This window comes from Amblyomma americanum, chromosome 7, assembly GCF_052857255.1.
Source record: "Amblyomma americanum isolate KBUSLIRL-KWMA chromosome 7, ASM5285725v1, whole genome shotgun sequence".
Classification (NCBI taxonomy): domain Eukaryota; kingdom Metazoa; phylum Arthropoda; class Arachnida; order Ixodida; family Ixodidae; genus Amblyomma; species Amblyomma americanum.
This window is the reverse complement of record NC_135503.1, coordinates 45,069,305-45,083,356: the sequence shown is the minus strand read 5'-3', so window position 1 is coordinate 45,083,356 and position 14,052 is coordinate 45,069,305.

The window sequence follows — 14,052 nt, the reverse complement described above, 5'->3', positions numbered from 1 at the left end:
CATGCGGGAAATCATCAGCGCGTCGCTACGGGACTGCACGGTAGTCGAGGCTGAAGAAGTGGACGTCGCTCTAGCGGCAGCAGAGGGCTACCGGACTAAGCGATCCTTAACAATACTAACCGACTCTCAAACAGCATGCCGAAACTTCATATTAGGCAGAATAGGTCACAAAGCGCTCCGCATACTCCGCTCTGGGGACCGACCCAAACAAAGCACAGAAGAACCAATAAAACATACGATGGTATGGACGCCCGGACACGCGGGAGTGGAAGGCAACCAAGCGGTCGACAGGGTAGCTCGAGGGTACACTTTCTACCGAGCTCCCTCCACAAGCGACCTCGAGGAAGCCGAACCTGTCCCTAGAGATTACTCGGCAATCTTAAACCACTACAAGGGCTGCAGGAAACGGTACCCCCCACCACATAAATCTCTCTCCAGGGAAGACGCCGTCGCCTGAAGGCTGCTACAGACGGGCTCATACCCGAATCTACATACACTCAACAAAATACAACCCACACAATACACAGACAAATGCCCATGGTGCCATGAAACACCCACGCTCTATCACATAACGTGGGCCTGCCAGAAAATAGAGGTGGCACCAAAAATACCAAACCCGAGTGCGGAGCAATGGGAAGGAATGCTCTCCAGCGACCGTCAGGACGTCCAACTTGGGCTAATCCGGCGAGCACAGCTGGCAGCGGCATCCAGCGGAGCCCTGGACTAGGGGCAGACGACCATTGCTAAGAAGACGGACGACACACCTGACTCCGCCAAATTGCTCACCTACTCTCTAGAGCTCAATAAACGTTTTCTTCCGGCGTCAAAAGAGGCCGAATCCGCTTCGCTCGCCGGATTTTTGGACAAGTGTGAACGGGCCGTACACACTAAACAAATTCTCACCCTTAAGGGTGAAGATCAGCTGTCCCTAGACGAACACCCTTTTGGGTGCTAAAAAGGGCGCAGAGATCAGCACCATTCAGGAAGGGTGCACAGCATGAAAGTTTAGAGGGCGCACATCAGGCCAAGGCTTTTGCTTCATGGGTGGGTCAACGTGGAGCAGCCTTCCAACATACATTCGTAGAGGTGTTATGGAAAAATAGTGCCGTTTAATGAGGGTGCAACCATTACATCCTCTAAAGTATCATTAAGTGCACCCTTCCTTAAGGGTGCTGATCTCTGCACCCTTTTTTTAGCACCGAACAATTGGAAGAGGGTGTTCGTCTGGGGACGGGTGATTTACACCCTAAAGGGTGACAGATTGTTCAGTGTGTAGCTCTCTTGCTATGCGCACGTGCACTTTTCCCTGGCGGACTTTCTGGCTGGTTCACATGCAAGCAATTCGACGAATTTACAACTTGCAGTATAACGAGAGCTCTCTTTTCCAACACCAAAAAACCTCCTTCGCAGATGGCACTCTCGCATTCTTCTTCGAAAAGGTAGGAGGGAAATGTCCCTTTTATGTGTATGAGAGGGAGGCTAAAAGGACACACGAGAGCAGGGGTGCGAACGCGAGGAGCGGGTCGATACAGGTACTCGTCAAGGGAATGCACCATTGTAACCTTCCGACAACTTTGGAAAGCTGGTGGTGATTGTCGGGGCTTCAGGTTTACGCAGATTAGGGGTCAGCCCCCCTCACCTTTTCGACCTTTTCGAGTGGAGGGCGACCGGCTGCAAGTGAAAAAGTGAGAAAAGTGGTCTGGGAACGAGGGTTTTTGTTTGCAAGAAACCTTCCTTGTAAGCCAACTTTCGTGCAATTCTGCAAGTTGTCACAGCGGTGCGGCGCTGCGAAGCGTTTCGCGAGCTTTCCTTTGACATGCGTCGCCTCTGCGCGTTTTCTACCGCTGCTGGCAAAAAATATGCGCTTGCAACCGGATTTGGTGGTCTGCAAACACCAAAAAGCGTAATCTGTAAGCGTTATTTTGTAATTTATTCTCATATTTTATGTAAGCAAACATAAATAAATCTTGGATTCCAAGCATTCAACAGCACTTAGTATCATTTCTTTTAAACAAAAGTTTGTGCGTGCGGTGTACAAACTCGCGAGATTCTACCGAAAATAATTTCCAAACATTGAAGCTGGCGAGTCGGCCGAGATGACCGATATCATTACCGAGATTGATGTGTGTGCTCCTTACGATGATTATTTAACTCATCTCCTTTCGCCTTAAAAAAAAAAGGCTTTGCTCTACTGGTCACATCCTCTACTGGACACGTGCCAACGCCGGGCCGTCTTTATTCAGAAGCGGTGCTATACCGCTCTGCCATCGGGGAGAATTTCCAACTTGCCCGAACCTCGCCGCTCCACCCTAAACTAACCCGACTGTAGGATTAATCACTGCGATGGGTGCCATTAATCGACCCAAACGTCTTACGGGGATCAGTGTATAGTCTTAATGAGGGATCATATTTACAGCGATCATATTTTGGGCGTTCTCCCAAAAATCTCCGCTGATTCAGCTTACTCTACGTAACGCGCACTCGGTTGGAAAGTCGTATAGATATGCCTCTGGCCGCAGCATTAAGAGATTTCGTGTCTTTCTTGCAACTCTTGTATTTATTTCTTAGTCAATACGGTGTACAAATTACCTCTTTGGGATAGATGAGGCTAACCAAGAATTTTGGCCCCGCTGAGACCCCTCTTGGCAGAAGATAACGAGCGGCCGGAGCTCCGGAGACCAGTAACACACTGTGCACTCCCAGGATGGCGATATTTACGAGTAGTAAATATAAGGCAAAGCCGTTCAGCGCTGCTCCGAAGAAACTTTCTTACGTTTATTAATGAATTCGTGGTGAGCGCATTAAGAGCTTCATTTTAAATATTTACTCCTCCCTCGCCGAGCGATGCCACTGTGAATCGAAATCGGAAAACAGAAGACACAGTAAACAAGAGTCAGCCAAATGTAATCCTCTTTGCAGCTCTAATAAAGTGGAAATCTGTAGTCTGCTTTCCTATTCTTTCCTATATTCCTTAATTTCCTACTCTTGAACTAAGTTTGGAAAGCATACATGTGGTATGATGACCGTGAACTTTCTGTCACAATCTGGGTTGAGAGAGGGGCTAATATGAGGAAGGAAGGAAGGAAGGAAGGAAGGAAGGAAGGAAGGAAGGAAGGAAGGAAGGAAGGAAGGAAGGAAGGAAGGAAGGAAGGAAGGAAGGAAGGAAGGAAGGAAGGAAGGAAGGAAGGAAGGAAGGAAGGAAGGAAGGAAGGAAGGAATGCTGAACGTAAAAACGCAAAAAACAAGGACACAGAATAAGACAGACAACACCTTGTCCTTGTTTTTTGCGCTTTTACGTTCAGCACGGAAAACCAACTCGCCCAAACGCGGCTATTATTGAAGGAAGGAAGGAAGGAAGGAAGGAAGGAAGGAAGGAAGGAAGGAAGGAAGGAAGGAAGGAAGAGAAGGAAGCAAGGAAGGAAGGAAGGAAGGAAGGAAGGAAGGAAGGAAGGAAGGAAGGAAGGAAGGAAGGAAGGAAGGAGCATTTATTGTATCTATATTAGATCCAGAAGGATGTGACTGGAGCGGGATGGGTGGGGTCCCCAGTTGAAGACGCCAGTGGCCAGTGCTGACTCGAAGGCGATGGTGATTAGCGCTTCCTGGGTCTCCAGGGCGACGCTGGTCAGCTGTACCTCACTGCTTCAAGGCCGCTTCGGGTGGCTTTAAGTGTTGTGGTCTTGCGGGAACAAGCCCAAGTAATGTGCGTTAAAAGTAGGCACCATCGGCATGCTCCAGAATATCGGGTAGGGTTTATACGATGTGAGCGGTGGAGTTTTGGAGATACCGGCTCCTGCGCACGGGCGCTCTCGCGCGCGTCGGAAGCGGGGTTCGGATTACAACAACCGTAGGACCGCGGGGCTCTCGCTGACTCTTTTCTTCATGGCTTTTTTCTTGGAATCCTTTCAGTGCACAACCATCTTTTGTTGAAGGCTTGACGTTCTTTCAGTCGGTTCGAGAGTGGGAGGAGCCAACACCAGGGGCATGGAGATGCATGTCCCTTATCGACGTCTGTCGCGGCGCTGGGCGCGCCAGGTGGTGTCCAGGACGTGGTGTTGCTTGAGAGCGATTCTCGTGAGCGCGTGAGCGTGAGCGCTACGCGGGGTGCACGCACTACCCGCTGTGTATGCGCGGCTGGCTTCCGGAGAGTCCGTAACGATGTGGGAGCTGCGGCGTTGCATGTCCTGAGCTTTGAAGGGGCCCTGAAAGGGGCTGTGATAAAGTTGCGGTATGCGTGGGATGTTAAAGCACGCCGCTTCAAGAATATTGTCCAGCAAGAATTTTTTCAATGCGCTTTGTGGAAGCTGAGTTACCTGTAGTCAAATTTTAAATTTCAGCGTCTTCGCGCCTTTCCCTCTCCTCTCGTCACTTTTTGCACGCTGGAAGGTCGGCACTCCTCCGCCGGCCCCCGGCGGAGCTTCCTGACCCGCCGGAGCAACGTGGCGTAATGATAATAATTGGTTTTTTGGGGAAAGGAAATGGCGCAGTATCTGTCTCATATATCGTTGGACACCTGAACCGCCCCGTGAGGGCAGGGATAAGGGAGGGAGTGAAAGAAGAAAGGAAGAATTAGGTACCGTAGTGGAGGGCTCCGGAATAATTTCGACCACCTGGGGATCTTTAACGTGCACTGACATCGAACAGCACACGGGCGCCTTAGCGTTTTTCCTCCATAAAAACGCAGCCGCCGCGGTCGGGTTCGAACCCGGGAACTCCGGATCAGTAGTCGAGGGCCCTAACCACTGAGCCACCGCGGCGGGTGAGTGGCGTAATGGCCGCGGCCATCGTAGGTTCTTGACGTCTGAATAATCTGACAAATAGCCAACTCTCAAGTTGTATACGCAGTGTTATGATCGTACTTCTGGCCACGCGGGCCGCAGAAAGCGACGTCCAAGAACTGACAACAAAGTCGACAACATCGCGACGGCTGCATGCCGGGTGCTTTTTGTCTCTGAAAAAAAGAAAGGTTGCCTCTTTCCAATTTCCGGTGAAAGAAATTAAAACAAAGTGATGGTGCAAACTGAGGTATGTTTTTTTTGTCGTGGTATATACACGTCTGCGATACGGCGAAACTTTACTGCATGAAATACAATTTAGGTTTTTCTTTTTGCATTCTTTCTTTAAGTGTAGAATCTAGCTTTAACTTGATAAAAAAATGGCAGTGGCTTAGCTCCGCTATGTCGGGATATACGTAGCGGGCAGGGGCGTAGCCAGTGGGGGGGGGGCTTATTGGGCTTCAGCCCCCCCCCCCTCCCCCCGAAATTTTTTCGAACTGTCACGCACCACCGACCAAAACAACCACCGGCGCCGGAAGTCATTCGGATTTTGTCACCTACAGTGTCTTTTTCAGACTAGAAAAGACATTGTGGCGCGAACATTGCTAACTCGGTTCGGATTTCGTGGCAACGCCCATGAACCTGGAGTCATGTAACGCAAGGGGCCCCATCCTAGTACAAACTTTCAAGGGCCCATCGATGGCTCGCTGCTGCGACTAAAATTTCGGTGCAATTACTCGCAATACATGACCGGTGACAGCTGCTGCTGCGCAGTACACTGGAACGAAGGACAGCGTCATTGAGATTTTTCCCTGGCCGTTGCATGCGTACAAAAATGTAAAGGTTCTTGAACGACAAACATTCATTAAAATATCTGTCCTCTACTTGCTAATTTCATGGCCTTTACGTTTTTCTTATCAGCGGCATGCACTGCTTTGGTGGTTCCGGACCGATATAGTCTTCCTGTGATATTTTATTTACTTATTAAATACACAAAAAAACATGGAAGCATTGGTATCAGTTCTGCCTGCCATGAGAGAACGATAAGGGGATAGTTGGTATGACATGATTACAAGACATAAAACTGAGCAGGGGACAAGACGCAGAAGAGAAGCAAACAGGAAGAGCTCGTCCTGTTTGCTTATCTCCTGTGTCTTGTCCCCCGCTCAGTTTTATGTTTTGTAATCATGTCTGCCACGATTTTTAAGGCATACGAATGCATTCTCTTATTTAAAAAATACATATTTCCCTTGTCTAGAGAGTGCGTAGCGTTATCTAATACACAATGGCATTGTCAATGGCAATGGCAATGCAGTTATTATTGTTGCGTTTGATCCTTCTGCAAATTTTATGAGGAGGCCGCGCTGCAAAATGGTTCCCCCCCCCCCCCCTCAAGCAAAATTTCGAACAAAATTTGTGGCTACGCCACTGGTAGCGGGAGGCTGAGCTTGTTGTTCTGGTAGTGCCAAACGCAAAGTGTCATACATTGGATTACTCACTGTGTTAAGTCATTTTGGTGCCACAGTCTGTCGCACACACTACAAATGTGTCCAAACGGATTGTTCACAAAGTCTGCTTCAAATGTCTGGATCGCAGATGCACTTTCGGAAACTCGAATGGTGTGATCAGTCACACGACCAGCCTTCACATCCTCTTCGGTTGGTTCCCGTTGACTGACGCCTTCCATAGGCTCCATCTCGGCGGCTCTGCGGCGTCTATTACGCTCGGCAGTTTGGCGTCTCCGTTTGAAAAGGTGTTCCTCTCTCTGTTCGGGCGTCTCCGCTGCTCTCTTCGCCTTCTGACGCTCATTCTCTTTGTTGAATAGCCAACTGCCAGGCGACAACCTCAGGATCGGAAGAGTTATGCTCTTCTCCATACCGCCGTTTAGCAGCGGCTGGACTCACCTTCTGTGCATCCATATCGAGCGTTGCGATACAACCGCCGATTACATCTCCGCCTTTTATACGCAATGCTGCGCATGCGACGACGCGCGGTTCGGGTGATAGAGCGGCATGCGGCGAGGTGGTGGTGACGAACGCGGCGCAGCTGTGGAGTCTCTCTGGTTACGATAGTATCGGCACATGCGCACAACTGCTCATCCGCGTGACGTCACATTCACCTTCGACGGTGGAGCGGGCGCGCGTCCGCGGCGACGAAGGGCGCGGCGCACCCACTACCCTCTCCGGTTGCCATGGTAACGACGCATGCGCACAGCTTGCCTCTCCCATGTACCGGAAAGCGCGCGGCGCACCCACCGCTCCTCTCCGGTTGCCATGGTAACGGCGCATGCACACCACTGTTCTCTCGCATGTACCGCGAAATGCTCGACTGGTAGCCTAGTGTAGCTCCCGCTACAAAAATCGGCGATACTGCCTCTGGATTCACTGTTATCTTCAGCCCACGGAGTTAAATCATCAGTGTAATTTGTATGTGCTTGAGGGTCAAGGTGGGGCCATTTAAGTGCCCGTTGTCGGGAAAATCAATAAATAAAAAAGCCAATCAATCAATCAATCGTTGAAGATGACAGTCTCTAGAACGTTCATTGAGGAAGGTTACGTAAGGTCGAAAGGTCGTAAGAAAGGATAAGGTTGAGAAAGTTGGGTGATGGCGATAATAATGGAGTGCAATGACCACTGTGGAAGCTGTTTCTAATAATAATAATTGGTTTTTGGGGAAAGGAAATGGCGCAGTATCTGTCTCATATATCGTTGGGCACCTGAACCGCGCCGTAAGGGAAGGGATAAAGGAGGGAGTGAAAGAAGAAAGGAAGAAAGAGATGCCGTAGTGGAGGGCTCCGGAATAATTTCGACCACCTGGGGATCTTTAACGTGCACTGAGATCGCACAGCACACGGGCGCCTTTTTTTAATTTTCTTACAATTGGTTTTTGGAGAAAGGAAATGGCGCAGTATCTGTCTCATATATCGTTGGACACCTGAACCGCGCCGTAAGGGAAGGGATAAAGGAGGGAGTGAAAGAAGGAAGGAAGAAAGGGGGGCCGTAGTGGAGGGCTACGGAATAATTTCGACCACCTGAGGATCTTTAACGTGCACTGACACCGCACGGCACACGGGCCCCTTAGCCTTTCAATGGTGTACTCCGGATCAGTAGCCGAGCGGCCTAACCACTGCACCACCGCGGCGGGTATTAACGCTGGTTCTTGATGTTAATTTCTAGCACTTTCGTGCTTATACTTTTCAACACCGCTGTCATTGCACCCCATTATTATCGCCATCACCCAACTTTATCAACCTTATCCTTTCTCGACCTTTCTTGCGTAACCTTTCTCAATGAACGTTCTATGCACTGTTCTCTTCATTGATTGATTGACGGATTGATTCATTGATTGATTCATTTTCCATAAAATGGGCACTTAAATGGCGCCGCCTTGACCCTCAACCCAAGTACTCCGGATCAGTAGCCGAGCGCCCAAACCACTGAGCCACCTCGGTGGGTATGGAGGCTGGTTCTTCATGTTAATTTCTAGCACTTTCATACTTGGTTGGTTGGTTTTTTTTAGGGAAAGGAAATGGCAAAGTATCTGTCTCGCATATCGGTGCACAGCTAAACCGCGCCGTAAGGGAAGGGATAAGGGAGGGAGTGAAATAAGAAAGGAAGAGGTGTGGTAGTGGAGGGCTCCGGAAAAATTTTGTCCACCTGGGGATCTTTAACGTGCACTGAAATCGCACAGTACACAGGCACTTTTTGCGTTTCGCCTCCATTATACTCTTCAAAACTGAAAATTGTTTCTTTTTTGGAAAGTGAATGGCGCAGTATCTGTTTCACATATCGGGGGACACCTGAACCGCGCCAAGGGATGGGATAAATGAGTGAGCATTAGAGAAGAAAGGAAAAAAGAGGTGCCGTAGTGGGGGCCTTCGGAATAATTTCGACCGCCACGGTGGCACAGTGGTTAAGGCGCTCGTCTACTGAGCCGAAGGACACGGGCCCGAACCCAACTGCGGCGGCCGCGTTTCGATGAACGCGAAACGCGAAAGGCGCCCGTGTGCTGTGCGATGTCAGTGCACGTTAAAGATCCCCAGCAAGTCATCCGTATGATATCTTGGATCACAACCAAGAAGAACGGTATTGAAGAACAGGGGCCAGATTACGCAACTGTGACAAATTCTGTCAAAAGTTATTGACAGTGAAGTCAAAATGACGACACCATGAGACGCCACCACATGACGCAACGAGGGATCAGCCAATTACAGCAGGGAGGGGCCGTCTGCTTAATTTCTTGTAAAAAGAAATAAGAAATAAGCAACGATGAAAATAACTAATATTTTATTTTGCCAAAACGTTGTGTTTAAAGTCGAAAGTAATAAGCAAAACAAAAAGTTTTCGAAGTTGTGCTAATAAATTGGCTGGTGGGTAACTTTCGGTGCCGCGGGGGTGTGCCGACGGCGGTAAAACGTCAAGCCGCTTTGCACGAAAGCAGCCGATTCTACGCCGTGTTTATTGTTTGTTACGCGGCGTTAAGTCAAGTTACTGTGCGGTTGACCTAAGTGCTCAGAAAAATTCGAACGAATGCAGTGAATGCTACGTGCCTACCGAGCGAACTTGCAAGAAGCACTTGGTACGAAATCGACGAAGACAATTTGTTGAAGTCTGTGTGTTTTTCGCCTCTTTCGATCGATGACAAAATGCCAAAAGGTGAGGTGTTGCAGTATGTGATGTGTGGTTGTCTGTTTCTTTCCCTTGTGAAACAGAAGACGACCACGAAGTGCGACTTGCTGGGAAAAATAAAGTGCTTTGCCAGCATAAGCGTGCCTTATTTATGTGTACCTGTGTTTCGCAGAGGTGACGATGGAACCCACCCCTTCTGAGCACTAACTTTACAAATTGCCTCCAACACCTGCCGCACGCATTTGCTCACCGTCGGTTGTGCGATGCAGACGTACGCCTCATTACCAACGGCAGCTTGAAAGCAGCCGGTAGCAAGGAACCGCAGTGCACTTAGCACCTGCCGCCGCACCGACAGCGCGCTCGCACGCAAAAACCTCCCATTTCATCGGCGAGTTCGTCGCACAGCCACTCCACAGTCTGCTTCTCCAGTCGAAAAAGGCGTCGAAAGTCAAACGGCCCGGCAAGTCAAACGCGTCTTCGTGCGCCCTCCTTCGCCGTTGCTCGCGCCAGCGCAGCCGCCTGAGTCGTGTGGCCGCGTACACCACCTCCATTTTCTGTCACAAAGGCAACGGTCAAATTGACGGCCTCGCAACTGTGACAAAAAACTGTCAAATAGCGGCTGCATAATTAGGTGTGCAACGTCATCACTTCTGCCACATCCGTGACGTCATCTGCAGCCACCCATGATGCAGAAAAGCAATATGGCCGCCGGCCACGACCGACCAATAGGAGCGAGGCTTATTGACACCTTTGTGACAAGTTTTTAGCAATTTTCCTAATTGACAGTTACGTAATCTGGCCTCAGGATACCCTTAGACTTATAACTTCAGACCTTTATCATCTGCAGGATAGTGCACGTGGCCCCGTACCTTTGTATGAGGAAGGCCGATTTTAAACCACCTGGACGTTAACATTCGATTATAAGAAGGCGCTCGGGCTACCCATGAAAGCATCTACGGAGCGTCTGCTAAAACTGCCAGGTAATGCGACTGGCCGCAACTAAGACAGTCCGCAGGGTCTTGGAAGATTTAAACATTAGCTTTCCGCGACAAGTGGCTTTGAGACAAGGTATACCTAAAGAGTGGAAGAGCAAATTCCTTACGCTTCCGCTTCCCAAAAACATGCACCCGGAGCATCATCATGCTAGACGAGTGGCGAGGAGCAAGAAGATGAACGAGTGCTATTCAACAGAAGAAGGAGCCTTCTTCGTGGACGCTGCGGGTCCTGTAGAGAGGATGTCATCAATATCAGTGGTGCACCAAATGAAGGTCGTGGACGGGCTTTCAGTTCGTAACGGGGATACACAAGCTACGAAGGAAGTAGCGATAGCCCTAGGCGCGACGCAATCCGCATCGACATACATAGTTACAGATTCCCAGGCGGCTTATAGAAACTATATGCGTGGCAGAATCACGCCGCTAGCCTGCAAAATTCTGAGTCAGTGTAGGACTTCAACTGCACGGAAGGAGCTAACATGGATACCAGGTCACCAGAGAGTTGAAGGAAACGAGCGCGCACACGCTTCGGGCCGAGCTTTTCTTCCCCGGAATCCTCCTACGTCCTCCCTTACTGATTCAGGCAAGCCCTCTCTAACAACATAATCAGAGATATTACAGCATTTGCTCCCTGAAAAGCAGACACTCCCGAGGCCCGCTAAAGGTCTTAGTAAATCAGAAGAATGTCACCTTCGGAGGCTACAAACTATGTCGTTTAATAATCCGGCCACGCTTCACGTCATTGAGCCCGAGTCCTTTTCGGCTAAGTGCAAATTTTGTGGCCAGAAGGCAAACTTATACCGTGTGGTATGGGCTTGTCAGGAAAATAACAGTATTGACATAATAAATCAGCCAACGTGGGAGGGCTCGGAGGCGGCCCTGTAAAGCTCGGACCTCGAGGAACAACGAGACCTCGTCGCCAGAGCATGCACGGCAGCGGCTTTTACCAACGGTGTCCCGGACTAGGGACCCGATCTGCCTTCCCTTAATCTAAATCATTGTGGCTTTAAATAAATGTTTTCATCACCATCATCATCATCCACGTGGTCGAAATTATTCAGGTGACCTCCACTACGGCACCTCTTTCTTCGTTTCTTCTTACACTTCCTCTTTTATCTCTTCCTTTACGGCGCGGCTCGGGTGTCCACCCAGATATGTGAGACTGTTACTGCGTCATTTCCTTTCCTCAGAACCAATTTTCTTCGGGATACATTCCGAGAGGACAGAAATCCAGCCTCCCGCCAGCCAACATAAGCATACAAGTGCAAGGAAAAGTAATTAGACAAGTGAGTTCCATCCGAATCCTTGGAATGATAACCCAAGAGAACCGCCAAAATACCGAAATAATCGAAAAATTAAACGCCTCGGTTCACCAAACCATTAGACGGATCCGACGCACAGCGAAGAGAAGAACAGGAGTTAAGGCAAAAGATCTATGTCGGCTGGTGCAAGCCTTTGTCATCAGCAGGATGAATTACGCCCTCCCCTATCTACGGTTATACAACGCCGAGAAACTCAAAATTGAAGGTCTCATCAAGCAGGCCTACAAGGCAGCCCTAGGTCTACCAGTCAACACCTACACTGAGAAGTTACTGCAACTCGGCCTACACAACACGCTAGACGAATTGACTGAGGCCCATCGTAGAACGCAAGAGCTCAGGCTCACTAGGACCAATGCGGGTAGAGAAATCCTAGAAAGGCTCGGAATAAACGCGGAACCGCTCAACGCGGATACTCGAAAAATCCTGTCCAACCTCCGAAGGACAGTCACGGTAAAACCATTACCGAAAAATATGCACCCCGTCCATCACGAAGGAAGACGCAAGGCCAGAGCAAAAGCCCTAGCTAAGAAACTTGAGGGCCGACAGGACGTAGTCTACGTAGACGCGGCAGCTTACCCAACACCCGAGAAAGCATTCACGATAGCCGCGGTGACCGAGGAAGGCCAACTCATAGCGAACGCGACAGTACGCACCAACTCTTCAGAAATAGCCGAATAAGCGGCAATCGCCTTGGCGTTGACAAATCCGGCCGCGAGCAGAAGTGATTGTCAGCGATTCAAAAGCAGCCATTGACAATTTCGCCAAGGGCAGAATATCCCCCATCTACTTGGGAATTCTCAGGAAATACTCGAAAGACAGGACAGACGTGGAAATGGTTTGGGTACCGGCTCACTCGTCAAACCCGGGGAACGAGGCAGCCCACGATAAAGCTCGAGGATCTATCGGCCGAGCTGTGGACGCTAACTCGGACGTCTAAATGACGAGAGACGGCCTTAATACCTGCCATGAGATTACTCAGCATTACAGGCTAGAAAGGCTAACCTTCCCTGCTCCGCATAAAAGCCTAAACAAAGAACAGGAGGTACTGTGGAGACGACTTCAAACAAAAACTCTCCCTAATCCAGCTGTCCTAAGCCATGTGAACCCGGATAGATTTAAGCCGGAGTGCAGCAAATGCGGCGGCAAAGTAACCGTAGACCACATCTGGGACTGTCCGAGAGATCCCCCACCAATATCGCTCAAGAGGCTCGCGCTCCCGGGCCCGTGGGAGACCTTGTTGCTCAGCTCCGACCTGGAAACCCAAGTACAGGTGGTGACGAGAGCCGAAGAGGTCGCCGCCAGTCTCCACTGACGGCCACATAACAAGATCAACAAATCCATTTATAATTATACTCAAGCCGATAATAAACGTTTTCCAATCCAATCCAGTCCAATCCAATCGGGATTCTTTAACGTGCGCTGACATCGCACAGCACACGGGCGCCTCTTGCGTTTGCCGCCATCGAAACGTGGCCGCCGAGCCGGGTCCGAACCCGGAACTCTGGCTCAGTGGAGTTCCCGGGTTCGAACCCGACGGCGGCGGCTGCGTTTTTATGGAGGCAAAATGCTAAGGCGCCCGTGTGCTGTGCGATGTCAGTGCACGTTAAAGATCCCCAGGTGGTCGAAATTATCCCGGAGCATTCCACTACGGCACCTAATTCTTCCTTTCTTCTTTCACGCCCTCTCTTATCCCTTCCCTTACGGCGTGGTTCAGGTGTCCAACGATATATGAGACAGATACTGCGCCATTTCCTTTCCCCAAAAAACCAATTATTATTATTATTGGCCGAGCGCCCTAACCACTGAACCACCGCGGCGGGTCTCTTATGTTACGTCTCTTGGTTCTTTTTCTTTCTTTTTTTTGTTCGTAAACTGATTTCCTCTGGTGACATTCAGTAGTTCCGTGACGACATCTTTAACATGTGGCATCTTCGTTTTCCACTTTGAGAAGTTAAATTAAATTCAGGCTCGTGCGTTCCTAAACTCGGCACAACCCATGCAGCGTGAAATAAAAACGCGTTGGTTGCAAAGAGAGAACACGGGGACGTTGCGCAAGCGTCAGAGGCGCCTAACAATGGACTTTGTTGACACGCCGCGGTTCAAGGTGAACGCTTTTGCTTTCCGTTGACGCTGCACTGAGGGTTAAACAAACCCGAGCTCTGTCTATCTCAAAGAGGGTATACAGTATATTGTACTTAAAGCTCTCAGCAGTGCAAGCGTAGACTGTGTTAATTGACTAGAGCCAGTTGGCACTTCATCGGGTCTCGACCGCGTGTAGCAGAAAAACACAAATACATTAATGAACTACACGTTAGTCGATTGGTCTTTATTTCTC